The following is a 15,899-nucleotide window of genomic DNA, read 5'->3' as shown; positions in this document are numbered from 1 at the left end:
ATTGCAGGAAATAAAATGTTAATCTTTATCTGTCGAGATTCAGAATGCACTGAATAAAAGTGAGCATAAAGATCAAGAGATTCAATATATAATTGAAATGTAGGTATATACTCCCTGGACTCCATACAACATGTTTAATAAAACTAAAAATAATTACCTTGGTGGAATTTATATTTAAGATCAGAAGAAAATAGAACAAGGCAAAATGAAAGGAAACAAAGAGTGGCTAAATACGTTCAATGTTTAAACTCAATACAAGAATTCAAAGTTTTTAATTCTTACATTATTTCAAAGTGTAAATTTGATTATATTAAAATTATAGTTAAAAATATTTTAAAATGTAAAACTTCAAAGCTTTGAATTCTTCAGTAATATCTTGATTTAGATAAAGTAGTATGCCATTTAGTGTTTCATATCTCTAATTCTTAGAATGAAAAACTATCCTTGATATCACCTAGGAAAAAGTATCTAATCTCAAAGTAAATATGACATAATGTTAAAGTTATGGACTGAAAACAACGGTCTTTATAAAGATTATGAAATATTTAATTAAAAATATATTAAATATTTAGGTATTTGTAAGAAATTAAGAATGAATAAATTTATGATTAAAATAATTAAGAAATTTTAGTTTTGGGGAAATATAATTATTTTTATTAAAGTATACATTAAACGTTCTGAAATAAATGTTCCTCTAGATTTTTAAATGTTTATAAATGTTCAAAAGTTATAATACTACACTGAGTTCAAAATACTAATGAACATGACTAGCTTAAATAATGTTTTTAATTCAGTTTAATGTATAAAAACTTAATTTAATACAAGAAATACATTATTTTATCACAGAACATAAAACGATTTTAGTGGCATTTTTTTGCTTTCTAGATAAAACTAATTCTACATCTCAACAATTTATGGTTTAATTAAATAATTTATTTTCTATTCAAGATTTTATATGCCTTTCTGCCTTTCTAAATTTTGTCATAAATTCCACATGTTTTTTTAATTTTAAGAATTATGGACCTGCCTTTACAATCTAATTTTACTTCTAAAATAATCCTCAGATCTGTTTCTATCTTTTCATGCAATACTCCATTACTATAGCACATGATCTTATCTCCTTTTACTTGGATTGCTGCGAACTAATTTAGTTGATATTCTATAATTCTTAGAGGCTTCTACTGATGGAAAGAAATAACTGCAGAAATGTGTGTTTTGTTTAATACTCAATTATTGAAAATATTCATCCCAAAACAAAACTTAGTGTATTAGTCAATGTTCTCCAGAAAAACAGAATCAATAGGAGATAGAGGATAGATAGATGACAGATGATAGATAGATGATTAATAGATAGATGATAGATGATAGATGATGACAGATAGATAGATAGATAGATAGATAGATAGATAGATAGATAGTAGAGCTTAGGAATTATAGAATTCTATAATTCTTATAATTATAGAATTATAGGAATAGGTTCATCCAATTATGGAGACCATAAAGTCCCACAATCTGCTGTCTGCAAGCTGGAGAGACAGGAAAGCTGGTGATATAATTCAGTTCAAGGCCAAAGGCCTTGAGAATCAGAAGCTCAATGTCTGAGAGCAGAAAAGGTAGATGTTCCAGCCCAAGAAGAGAGAGAATTCACCCTTCCTAGGCCTTTCTGTTCCGTTCATGCCCCAATGGATTGGATGATGGAAGTCCACATTGGTGAGGGTGGATCTCTTCACTCAGTCTACTGAATCTGAACATGCTCATAAACACACCAGGAAATAATATTTTACCATATTTCTGGTAGCTGAGAGAGCTTGTGTAAATAATTCTACACAAACATTTATTTTTCCTTGGTCTCATATTATCACTCTGACCAGACAAAATAAAACTACGGAACAAGATAACGTTCATAAGCCACAACAACAACGACAACAAAAGATTAGAATCAAACTATTAGCAAATTAAATTCAGCCATATATAAAATGGACACTATATCATGGCCAAATGGGGTTTATTTTAGGAAAGCAAGTTTGGGTTAACTTTATAAAAATCAGTGTAACTCACCATGTTAAAAAATTAAAAGAAAAAAACTAGCTGCCCATATCAATAGATGAAAAATATTTTTGATTAATTTAATATTCATGATAAAACATGAGCATACTAGAAATATAAGGAAATTTCCTGAATCTCATTAAAGACTATATAAAACCTACCATCATGCTTTATGGTAACAGACTGAACGATTTATCTTTAAGATGGATAATAAGCTAGAATAGCTAGACTGGCTAGAGAAGTTTACCTTCACGCTTCCATATGTTCTAATCTGTTCCATACATTTGTGTGATTCCCCTTATGTTGGTATAATACTACTGTGATTGCTGTATTTTTGAATAATATGTCTTCAAATTAGGTACTATGAATCCTCAAAATTTGTTCTTTTGTGAAAAGTATTTTCGGGTATTCTAGCTAAGCTCTTTGCCTTTCTACACAAATTTGAATATAAGATGGTCAATTTCTTTTAAAAAAAAAAACCTCTTTGAATTTTTCTTGGTGTTGTGTTGAATCTATTGATGGATTTGAAGAGAAATAGCATTTTAACATTATTGAGTCTTCTGTTCATAAATGTACTGTCTTTTCCTCTGTATTTATTTAAACTTTTTAACATATTCATAACTCTTATCCCCTTGTCAGTGTACAAATCTTGCATATATTTTGTTAAATTTAACTCTAAGTAAATGATGTTTGGGGTATTGTTAATAATATGTTTGTTTTACGTTTTATTAGTTGATCTTTATTGTCGCTAATATATGGAAATAATTTTTGTATAATCTCGTATTTTACAGCCTTGTTAAATTCAGTTGTTATTTCTAGTGGCTTTTTTTAAGTTAGTTAAAATTTTCAAAATACACAATCATATCCTCTGTGAATATACCAGTTTCCTTATTCTATTCCAATCCTTTCATTTCTTTTTATGCCTTATTGTATCAGCTAGGATGATCACATGTCACAAAACTTTCTTCCCATAGTTCTGCCATATTTACTGCTTTATGTAACATACACAACATTTTTTTTATGTGTTTAACTGCTAATTTAAAATCTGATACTACATACTTACTCATTGTTTACTACTTTTACTTCTTATTTTTTATGACAGTATATATGATTAAGGTACAAACTTTCAAATTTTATAGTAGTACTTATCACAATGCCTCCATACTCATGCCTTATCTTCCATCACCTTCTATCACCTTCCCCCTTGTCCTATTTCTCATGTTGACTTTGTTGGTGTTCCTAAAACATTCCAGTCTCCGTCTTAATTCTGAGTCTTCGGTTTTGCCATTCTCTCTGCATGGAACACACCCTAAATAGCTACATAGCTCATTCATTCACTTCTTTCAGGTCTCTACTTATGTCTTTTTATCACTGAAATCTATCCTGACTACCCTATATAAACACAGCAATTCCTACCCACAGATTTACTAGACCCTTGCCACGCCATACCTTTCTCAATAGCACTTAGTAACATTTAGTGTTTTATTACATCTATTTTCTTCCTATGTTAGAATTTAATTATAATTAAAAGGATAATACATGTTTTGCTCACTGCGGCATACTCGACAATTACAATAGCGTCATCAAATTATGGGTACTCAATAAGTATTTTGTGAAGAAATGTATGAATGATTAATGTATCTTTCATTTTAATGAGAACTCAAAATACTTAAGTGTATTCATTTAATAAAACAAGTGTTAATTTTAGTCAATGCAATGGGCAAAATATATTAAGGATTTATAGAAGCATTTTTGAAAATACAATATTTTGATAAACATTAACCGTGTACAGAAAGTTTATAAACAAAGTGTGGCATAGGACACATTACTTTAAAAGTGAAATGAATAACATGTGTTTCATGACTTTAGAAGAGGAAAAGATGACAAGAAATAAGTTGTTTCTTGAGTCCATCATGAAGCTGAATGTGGGCCAGAAATTCTGACATACAAGAAAAAATCATGTCCCCTATCTTTCAACACTGCAGGAAGCTCTCTTATCACATTTTTCTAGACCAGAATAAAGGAACAGACTCAATTCTTTCAGTGAATAACTGAATATGAGAAATCTCACCTTTATAACCCAGTTTTAATTATGTATTATAAAAATGACCAAATTCTCTAAGCTATATGATCATGAGCAGTGGTGGAATAATGTTGGAGAGATACATAGACCGATTTAGAGGAGAGCATTGCTGCATAGATATGAGTCTGCTCAGCAGGGAGCAACACACATATTTCAAGTCAGAGATGCATTTCGTGGATTCCCTAAGATTGTTACAAGTTCATACAGCTGCTGCATGCTGCTTAGAGAAGTTCCTCCAAGTTCCAAAAACTTCATTTCTGGCTGTGTCACTGCTCTTTTATAACTATTTTGGAAAAACTGACTCTGACAATCCATATATTAACTTTTAATGTATTATTAGCAATTGTAGAAATGTATTAGCCCCGACACGTGTTCTTCTCTGGATATGGGAAGGAGGGGTGAGAAGAGCAGAAGATGTATGCAGGTATACCTAAACTGATTCTTTGTCTTTTGCTCTATAAGATCCAGGAAAATCAACTTTTGAGTGGAATATATAAACCTAAAAGAAGAAAAATACCACAAGTGATGTGCTAACAGTAAGATCTATGTATATATGTTTGCCTAGGTAAATATTAAAATAGTAGAACATATTAAGGACTGAAAAATAGAAAACAAAATTTTATTTCATTCTTTCTTACCTGTCAAAAAGAATGAAACATACAAAAGGAAAAAGAATTTTAAAAAATCATAAATGGTATGATACAGCATGTACTCCTTTTACCTGGGATCTTTTGCTTGATATTGTATCTGTATAAATCATCTATGTTGTTGTTTCATGTAGTTCATTTTTCTTGATTGTGCATGTTATTTTGATGTATGAATATGCCATGATGAAGTTGGAATTAAAGTTGCTAATCAATTAACTTTAACAGAGGAAGAGTATCCTAAATTACTCAGATGGGCCCCATGTAATCATGGGGTCTTTAACTGTAGAAGGGGAAACATACACATGCACACACAATCTGTTTGAGATTATTAGTAAATTAAATCTTTAGATTAGTTTAGGGAGACTGGAGATCTTTACAATACTGAGCTTTCTAATAGGTATCTTCCAATCTGGGAACTCTAGAACCTCCAATTACTTAGGTTTTTATTTTATCTCACATGTTTTATATGTTTCCCTGTGCCTAGTGTTGATTAAAAAAGAAAACACAAAGAAAGAATTTATACTCAGAGATGATCCCATCACCTTGGACTTACAGATATTTTTTATTTCTATTGATAGTATTCTGTCATATCCCATTCTGTGGAGGTAATAAGAACGCTATAAATAAACATTATTCCTAAACTGATCCTTTATTCTTAAAACTTTTTTGTTGTTGTTGGTTTTTCTGGAATTAATAATTTATTTTTTCCATATACTTAATTTTCTATTAATTACTATTTTTTTTCTTAATTTGCTAACATCAGCTACTTAAATATATAGAAATATCTTACTTTTGACTAAATGTATCAGATAACCTCTGAGTTTCAGAGGTCATAGTTCTCCTGTTCTAATCTGGAATGCTAAGTAGATTTCCAAGCCTGGTGCTAAATTATGATTCTGTGACTTTCATCTACTGTTGTCCTTTATTGGATGTTTAAATGCAATGTCTTATTTTTTCTTGATTTCATGCTTTATTTTCTGAATCAGAATCCTTCATTTGATTCATAAGAGAGTTTAGTGCTTTCTTATTTTTATAAAGTTACTAGTCTTTTAACATCTTAAAATGGTTGCATTCTACTCTTGCAATTAATTATTTGGCTTAATATGTCAGTCTATGAAATATATTCCTGTCACATTGGCTATATATTAAATATAAACAACATATTTATTTTGATTTTGGTTTTCTGTTTTAGTTATTTTACATTCTTCGATTTCCATTGTATATTTTATATTTTCTTTGCCCCCAATCTATTTGCTCTGTTACCTTTGAACCCTTTTACTAATAATATATCTAAATTTAATTGACCTGTTTTAATTCTCTAAAGGTTTTTTTTCTTACCCTCAGTCTTCACCAAGGCATTATGTGCTTGTTTTATGGAAGCAAAATGTGTTAACTTTCTGAATATATTATGTATTGTTTTGCTCTATTTCCTGCATCACCCTTCGTTCTAAATGTGTGGGTTTATTTATTGTTTTATTCTTCATTCCTTTTCATGTAGTGGAATCTAGCCCCACTTAAATGTCTAGTGAGCTTCAGCTTTCCTTTCTGTTTAAGAGCTAAGGAGATGATAGGTGATTGGAAACTCTGACTGTATATGTGAAAGAATGTGTGAAAGATATGCTAACCAGTGGGCTTTTATGGGTTTTAAGTGCAATTCAGTCTTCTCATTTGCAGATTCCATGTCTCAGATGTGATGGTTCTTTTTTCTGGGACATTTCAGTTTTTACAATGTGTAGGGATGAGGGAAATGAGCTATCTATGCCTGTCTGCTTTTGTTAAAAAAAAAGAAAATGAAATTGAAAACAAAGGATGCCAAAGGTTTAATAGTTAAATTTATATTAAATCATTAACTATAACTTCAAACCCCATATTCAATGACTGCTCTTTGTGAAATTGTCCTGTGATGTTTAGAGTCCTCTGATTCTATTTCTCCTATGGAAAAAACCTCTATTTTCCTGTGGAAGACACAGAAGTTTAGATATCTGAGTAATTGGTAGATGATATTCTGGGTTTTTTTTTTTTGTCTTAAATAGCTCAAGGATTCTATAAATAGACTGATTTCTGTATTAGTGACTCCCTTTTCATGATTATAACTTCGGTCTTGTAAGGCAATCTGCATTCTTTCTAGTTTCTGTCTTCCAAAATATTTTAAATATTTTATTCATTTTTCCCCCTTTCTCCATTTTTCTTTGTCTTTAAAAGAAGATATCACTTTTATTCCTCTAATACCAATTTATTAAGTTTTTGGAAAGAAGAACACATAAAATATTTAGTATGTTTTACTGGAAGACTCTTTCTATGCTTTTTACAGAAAGATCATTATTATGGCTTTAAAATTGTCAAATATACAGATAACTCAAATGCAATGATTTTAGTTGTGACATCACTACTATCTTGCAGCTTTCAGTTTCTATTGTGTACTTGACATTTTGTTGAATAGTCTATTGCCACTACAAATTCTATAAGCATTAACACGAATTTATAAATCTTTCAACATCCCACTCCTATACATATTTCAATATCACTTTTGTTTCCATTATCTACATAAAACGTATGTAGGTAATTTTTTTTATTCTCACCCCAAGGCTAGTCATTATGTTTTGTCAATTCCTTCTTCACTTCTGTCCTCATTGTCATTATCTTATTTCTAAGATCTCTCATTTCATGCCTCCTTGACTACTTAACCTGAGATTTAGTGTCCTTGTTTGTAAAACACGAAAGCATGAGAAACAAAAGTATAAAGTGTTTATTTTTATGCCAAACACTGGTATATGTTCTTTGATATACTTTTTCTTTTAAAAACCATTTTAATGAAGTATAACAGGCATGCGATAAACTGAATTAAATGTAATAAGTTTTAGTATGCAGCTCAATGAATTTTTACATATATTCATAAGGCAGGAAAATTTTATAGGGCCCTTTTCGAGTCAATCCTGTCCCCCAAGCATCAAATGTAATCATTATTCTGACTTCAAACGCTATTGAATAGTTTTTTCCTATACTCAAACTTCATATAAATAAAATCACACTATGTGTATTGTTTTACATATAGCTCTTTTCATTGGAACATAATGTCTTTTCATTGGAACATGAAATTTTCTATGTCGTATCTATTAGTAGTATTATTTTTAAATTGTTTTGTTATATTTCTGTTGTGTTAATAAACATTTGAGATGTTTCAAATATTAAAATGTTATGAGTAGCATTTATATAAATATTCTTATCCATGTGGTTTAGTGAACATATACATAATCTCTTAGGAATTTATTTAACAAGATTATTGCTTTAAGTGTGTTGTTTTGATTATTGCTGCTGCCTTTAGATTGTGTCTGGAACCATTTAAATGTTCAAATGAACTTGATAGATAACAGAAAATGGCTTTTGCACATAACTGACAGTTAATGCCAGTTGCCAGTTAGGAGTTCATCTAGGTGTTCACAGAGCATTTACACATCATTTCTGCTTCTACCTGTTGTTTTTGCTTCTCAGAGAATGTACGCTATGATCTGATGGGGAATATCACAAAAGCGAGAATTTAAGGAAGTCCAGGATGACATTTCAAGGCTTCGGATGACCAAATTTGAAAGTCTCAAAGCATCGCATTTGTTTCATTCAATTGTTTTAGGCAGTCACAAAAGGTAGGTCAGGTTAAAGGTAAATAAATACAGGGTTCGAATGCTAGGAGTTCACAGTTCACTTAGAAGCCTCCATCTTTGGAGGCCAGTTACCAAATGTATATTTGCCTATTACAGATATCCGGTTTTTCAAAAACAATTGTACCAATACATAGATATTCCAGATCCTCCACACCCATATTAATACTTGATATTTATGGCACTTTTAATTGTAGTCATATTAGTGAATATAGGTAGACATATTGTTGTGGTTTTAATTTGTGTTTTCCTAATGAGAGGGTTGTGAGGAACTCTAAATCTTTACTGATGACTTAAATATACTCTGATATGAAGTGTCTAGTTAAATTTGTGCTCATTATTTTTTGTTGCTTTAGTTCTTTTTTTTTTTTATTTTCAGGGATTCTTTATATGTTGGAAATACATAATTTATGTCAAATATATTTAATGCTCATGTCTTCTAGTCTATGGTTTGTCTTTGCATCCTGATAAGGTTATTCTTTTATGAAAAAATTCCTAATTACAATAAAGTTCAAAAAATATTTTTATATATAGTGTTTTTATATTCTATTTCAGAAACTTTGAATATACAATAATATTGGATGTCAACTCTAATTGAAAAATAAAAATTTTAAAAAATAGTCTATTCCAAGGTGAAGAAGATATTTTATAAAGTTTAATTCTAGAAATATTATGTTTTATGTTTTTTATTAAGGTCTCTAATTCATCTTCAATTTTTTAATATAGTTTGATTTAGGAATCAAGGTTTATTTTGTTCCATATAAATCTTGCACTGCTTCATAACTACTGAAAGTGTTATTTTTTCCCCTTCAAGTTTTAGCAAAATTTTTGTAATAAATTACCTGACTCAGATGTATTTCTAATGTTTCATTTATGCTTTTGTCTAAATGCTTTGCACATGTTCTGTGAATTTGTATTTTTCCCTAGGTATGTATGTTGGTATTTTAACTTTTAAGTGAATTATAAATGATAAAGTGTAATTTGAACAAAATGAATAACTGGAAAATGATGAAACAAGACTTCACGCTTATGCCTGTGTGCTTGAACAATTTGTGTTATTAATATTACATAATACAAATTTCTATGTTAATAATTTCACTTTCACATAGAATACTTCTGTGGATCAAATAGAATTACAAAATCAAATCTTTTTTACTAATTGGAAAGCACTAAAAAGACCAAATAAATTATTAAAAGGAGATGTACTTTTCACTGTGTCTAAAAACATCAGTTGTGAGTCCTGTCTCTATTAGCAATATGAGACACTAAGTAAGTTATTTCCCATTTCCATGGCAGAATGTTCACCTTCAAATTATGTTTCCCAAGTCTGTGGCCTAGACAATATATTCTCTAGTATCCTTTGTGGTTAGTTATGACCGTGTGATCAAGTTTTGTCCAACGAAATATGAACAACAGTGATGTACAGCCTTTCCATTCTACCCAATAAAAGCGTCTCATGATTTCCCTCCATTATTTACCTTGCCTAGTAAGCTGATCAGACATTAATACCCAGAACAAATTCATAAACCTCATATTAAAAGAGGTAAAGCCTTCGTCAGCCCTCATTTCAGAATGTCTGTGTAGACCAGAAATCCTGTCATACCTCATTCCACAAGGTGCTATCTGAAACACTGTGAGCAAGAAATAAATACTTGTTGAATTAACTCTTCAAGATTTCAGGATTTAACTATTTTAATAATGAATTTGCCAAATTTTGGTCATCCTCAGAATAAAATGGCTTAATACTAACTACACACAAGATTCTTGCGAAAATTTAATAAGCAATAAACAAAGAAATTTGTAAATTAAGTACTATATGAACATAATTATGTTCTTGAATTTTCAGGAATATATATTTTATTTTCCCAGAGATTTAACTTTATGCATACTAAAGATCTCATAATAAATGATTTTTGTTACTTAAAGGAAGTGGCACACCGGCTGATACATAGTAGGTGATTTTCTTTCAAATAATTATATGGTAGCATAACATATCGATTGAGAGGACCATATTCTGCCCTCTGAACAATATCATATTTCAAAATTATCAGTATATTTATATTATAATCTGTATACTATTTTACATTTAATTTGGTACTCATAAAATCCTTCTTGAATATTTAATTTTTTAATTCACTTTTTCTGTGTAAATTTCTATTTTCTTGTACTAGTTACAATATTTTTAAGCAACATATTAGAGCACTAGCATGCGCACACACACAATATTGTAGTTCTGACACTATCTTTACATCACAGAGTGAAAAAGTTCTTTTAATCATCAACTAGGTGCTTAGTAAATTTTTGACACTATATATATTGAATAATGCTCCTTCATCTCTAAGTCTAATGTCTTTGTTGTATACTATAAATAGTGAAATAATTAAAAATGCACATATAAGATAAAGTCCCTGAACTACAAGCTTTTTTTCCAGTATCGACCCAGATACACTAATATGAAATTTTATAACACACTTTCAAAGTTGCAAACAACTTCTCTGTTGTACTTACATTGAAGTTTTACATCAAGACTCTTATCTGGGATAAAACCATATATAGTTTACAGAAGCATTCTTGTGAAAATACAGTTCAAAAAATATTAACTTAAACATAGTTTTCCATTTAAAAATGACTGCTTCTATTTTTTCTACTTTGTGGAATGGTAAAAATGGCCAAAGTGTTTTAAAAGACAAAGGAAAGTAGCATATTAATTTTCAATTTATATTGCACCATTTTCTTTTTTTTCTATCAATATCAAAGTCATAAAAATATTTTAAAAAGTAGCATATAAGAAGTAGTTATATAGCTGTTACATTTATCTCTTCAGGAGTATAATTGACAATGGTGCTAGCATTCTAACAGTTGCCTGGGGCTCTGTCAAAGATTAATCTGTTGAAGGATAAACTGTCTTTAATACATAGCTCTTTCATAATCTCTTAGATTTCTGTGATATTACATTATATTACAACTCCTACTTCAATGATTTCAGAGTGCTTCACAGATGTTATATATTTCATTCTCAAACTCCCTCCAAGGTCAGATCTGTAAAGAATTATTTCCCCTTTTTTTGTGACAGGATTACTCTAAATACGCAGCAACCATAATGAAGTGTTCAACTTAAATAACTTTCAACCTGCAGTCACATTTAATGGCAAAATATGTAAAAGTAAAAATAGTCATAAGATAATTAAATTTGTAGTTGTAATGAATTTTCCAATTTAAAATTATATCATTATGATTAACATAATTGATGAGAAAACTTTATAAAATCTTCAGTATTCATTTATATGTACCTTTTAATGTTAATTTTTACAAAAAAAATAGTTTTGTTAATTTTTTCCAAAATGAGGCAGTATGTTCTCATGGAAAATAAATGTAATTTGTTTTGAAGTGAATCAGCATTCTGTTTTGATTCTGGTACTAACTAGCTACTTGACTTCAATATGAGGAGCATCAATTAAATACTAAAATTTTCATCTGCTCTAAAGTATTATTTAAATTAACCCAAACCCAAAAGGTAAAATAGAATATACGGAAAATACTTATGCATATATGTATATATTTTGTATGTTAAAACTAAAATTAAAGCCAATATATAATAGCTACCATTTGATGAGCATCTACCATGTAATACTAGGGAAAAAAAATGAATAAACTCTTTTCACCAGGAAAGATAAAATAATATTTTGCATATCTAGTTAAGTGGACTACCTGCAATTTGAACAAAGGTCTCTAACTTTTACATTTTCGGTGATACTTTAGTGATATCTGATTTGCAGTGAATATCTCATATAGCCATCTCATATAGGTTTAAGGAAGAAAGTGGATATCACTTAAATATACATAAAATTGCCTTCAAAATTAATGGACATAAATGTTGATATGTCCACTATCCTTCACCAGCAGCAATAGTCTTGGGCTTGAGCAGATGTTCATATTCCTGGGACATAATAGACCAAGTTTATTTAGCTTTAGTACAACATAGAGGACAGACAATAGAGCATACACAACAGAATAAGGGACGTTTCCTGATTTTCAGTGCAGCGTCTGTATGTCTTCATTACTTGGCACTGAGACAAATGTGATCAAGAAAGATGCAGCCAAGTGGATAAGGAACCAACTCCTCAGTGTAGGGGAATGACCATGTCTAAGGGATACAAGAATTATGTACAGTCAAATTCTCTTTTATTCTCGATGTTTGAGAAAATACCACATACTAAGCTGTTTAAAATGGATGGTTGAAATAGACAAACTCATTTGACAATTTCTCCACTTTACAAACTTTCTACTCCTATCCCCCAAAATTGTTAAAGGACTGGAAACTGTAAAAGAAGAACCAAATATATATTTTATAACTTGAAGCTACAATAACTGAAATTAAAATCAAAGGCAATATCTCTTTGTTAAAAGACACACTCTGCTCCTATTTTACTTGAGTTTCCGGAGTAGTTAAAATTATTGACCAGCTGTCTCTTAAGTTTTACCATCTAGGAACAAATGCAAATATTCTTAGTATTTATGGAAATATTAGATTTTCAAAATTAGTCTTTAAAAATCATTTTCTTTATAAAGACACCATTTAACTTGTTAATATTTTAGAAATGACTTACTTATAAAACTAAAATATCAGGTTTAAAAATCAAGTATGCAAAACAGAATTTTTTGATTTATGGTTCTTAATTTTGAAACTAGGCAGATTATTTTTCTCATGCTATTACATTTCACTAATTATTGAATTTGTTCTGAAATGAAAATGACTGTGAAATGAAATGTCTTTTTTTCACAAGCAACACTTAATGATTATTTTGCTCTAACAGGTACTTTGGGAATGAAACACAGTTGTCGTGTGCTTTTATAGCCTATTTGTCCTCTGAATTACTAGACATAGTCACTAGGCATCCACTTATGCAGCAGAGGAACTAATATTCCTGATGAAGACAATAAATAAGGCAATCTATGCTCTTAGTACAGAATGTGTATAAACAAAATGGAAAAGCTAATCAAACTAACTAGACTGTGCAATGATAAAATGAGATGGGGTGTATGAGTTCACTTTCTAAATGGGAAAGCAAGGCACAAATGTAAGATAATGGAAGCCTGGTTATCCTCATAACTTCTGTTTAATGATTTATTAAACTTAAAACTATATCCAACATTTTAATTAATGTTACGCATTGATAATAACTTTAAAAATATTTTACACAAGAGCAAATTCAAAGGAAAATAGCAGTTCAGAACTTTTAATAACTTGAAGCCCCTCCCCCCCTAAGAAAAGGTGGTAGAGAGTATTAGAGAAGTGGAAAGAGAAAAGGGAGAAGATAATTTCTGAACATGACAATATGGCTAAAGTTGAAGAGCAAACTAGAACATTAAATAGTTTACTTTTATTATTATTACTATTATTATTATTATTACATTATTATATATGCCAGTCAAATATAGGTAAACTCCGATGAGCTTAATATAAAATATATATATATTTTATAAAAGTCCCAATATACATTGACACCTTGTAATCAACCAAATCATATTTCTCCATCGAAAGATGAGCATCATTTTCTGAGCTATTTAAAGGGTGGAAATGAGAATATAAGATTATAGACTGGTAATACATTATTCCAGATCATGAAGTCAAAAGGAACCCTTTGAATATACCTTGAGATTTATGGTTAAGATTAGTTTCTTAAGTAGGTTAGGGTCAATTGGCCCTTTTTAAAGAAACTGATCCAAACATATGTTTTCCTGTTGTTTTTCTCAATGTAAATTTCACCGTATTAATTTCCATCAGATTGTTAATCTTTATGTAAGCAGCTGCTTATCAACAACCTTTTGAATGAAAAGATTATGAAAGTATATGTGATTAAATGTCTATTCAATTTTAATTTCTTCCATATTTTAACCTTCCATTCATGTTACTTAACAATTTTAAAAATTCCCAAAATCTTGTTTTACATTATGTCCCAAATCAAAAGTATACAATGAAAAGATGCAGTTCCAAGTTTTAATATCAAAACTTTTCATATTAAGCTCAATATTTGTTCATTGCTTTATAATAGAGATTATGACAATAAACAATTTTACTTTTACTAGCAATCTTCAAAACTTGAATACAAAAGATTAAGAATTTAACAAATCTACTTTCTTCCCTCATCCAGATATCTTAAAATTTGTATATCCAAAGATTTTTGGCTTTAAAGTAGTGATGATATTTCAACTATTTTAAGAATATTTCTTTGGAAGTGGCCTTGGTAAATATATCCAGCTAAAATACTTAAAAATTGTATGTTACTATCATCCTCAAATTTGTTCCTTTATTGTGCTTTAACTCTGAAGAACCCTTTCTCCCTGCCTTTATTGGAACTTCAGCTCTTTTTATATTAGTGACCTATAGAAATGTTAAGGGGAGGCATAGAAACATAATGCCCTATAGGGAAAGGGCCATACTACTGGAGTGAAATGCATTTGCTTCTTAACTTTACACATTTTGGCCATGTTAACTTATGCAATATACTTAAATTTTACATGATCAATTTCCATAGATAAGATACACACTTTACAGATAAAGAAAATATAACTATATATCTTCCGCATAAATCATTACTTTAATAAACATATATATGAAGCATTTTTACATATACATATGATATATATGATATACATATGAAAGCACCTAAGATATAGACATGAAAACATTTTTAATTGTATGATTCTAAAAGTACATAAAATATTTTTTTAAAATAATAATCTGCCTGATAAATTTATGTCTCTAGCTTGTCTATTAATATCATAAGTAGATAAAAATGAGCATTAACTGTGAAATTATAAAATTGTTAAGAGCCTCTATAAGTTCGTTTATATTGAATTTACTGAATGACAACAAGCATATTAACTAAATTCCATTGTTTTAGGAGTACTAAACACCTTGCCACGAGCGTTATTATTATTTTGTAGTTAAAATAATACAAGTTTGGAGGATTTCATTTGAAATGTAAACCAAGATACAATTAATAGGAGAAATGCATGTACAAATTAACTATTGTTTTCATATGAAGAATTTGATCTTCATGATCATTTAAAAATAGGCAAAATTATTGTGGTGTAATTAAAATTTTGTGTAATGTAACCTAATTTTAGGTAAATTGAACAATGCATACTCTTCAGACTCAAATATTTTAGTTTACTATTTTATTGACTTATTTTCTGACTTTTGTGTGAAAAACTGAAAATGTGTTTTTAGGCTTAAAAGAAATTCTTGTGGCATTAAATATATATAACTTCAATATTTTCTAATATATTTTACGTAGATTATAAACCTATAAAATTTATTTACAAATAAACAAATATTTAAAGAGATAAAGATACACATTAATGAGTTTAGTACAGAGACATTGCAACAAAATTAATTACCTACAGGCATTGAATATTGAAAATATAGGGAGAATAGAAAAGAGGAACAAAATGGAATATGTGTAA

This window comes from Rousettus aegyptiacus, unplaced genomic scaffold (assembly GCF_014176215.1).
Source record: "Rousettus aegyptiacus isolate mRouAeg1 unplaced genomic scaffold, mRouAeg1.p scaffold_m13_p_1, whole genome shotgun sequence".
NCBI classification, from domain to species: Eukaryota; Metazoa; Chordata; class Mammalia; order Chiroptera; family Pteropodidae; genus Rousettus; species Rousettus aegyptiacus.
This window is presented reverse-complemented; position numbering follows the sequence as displayed.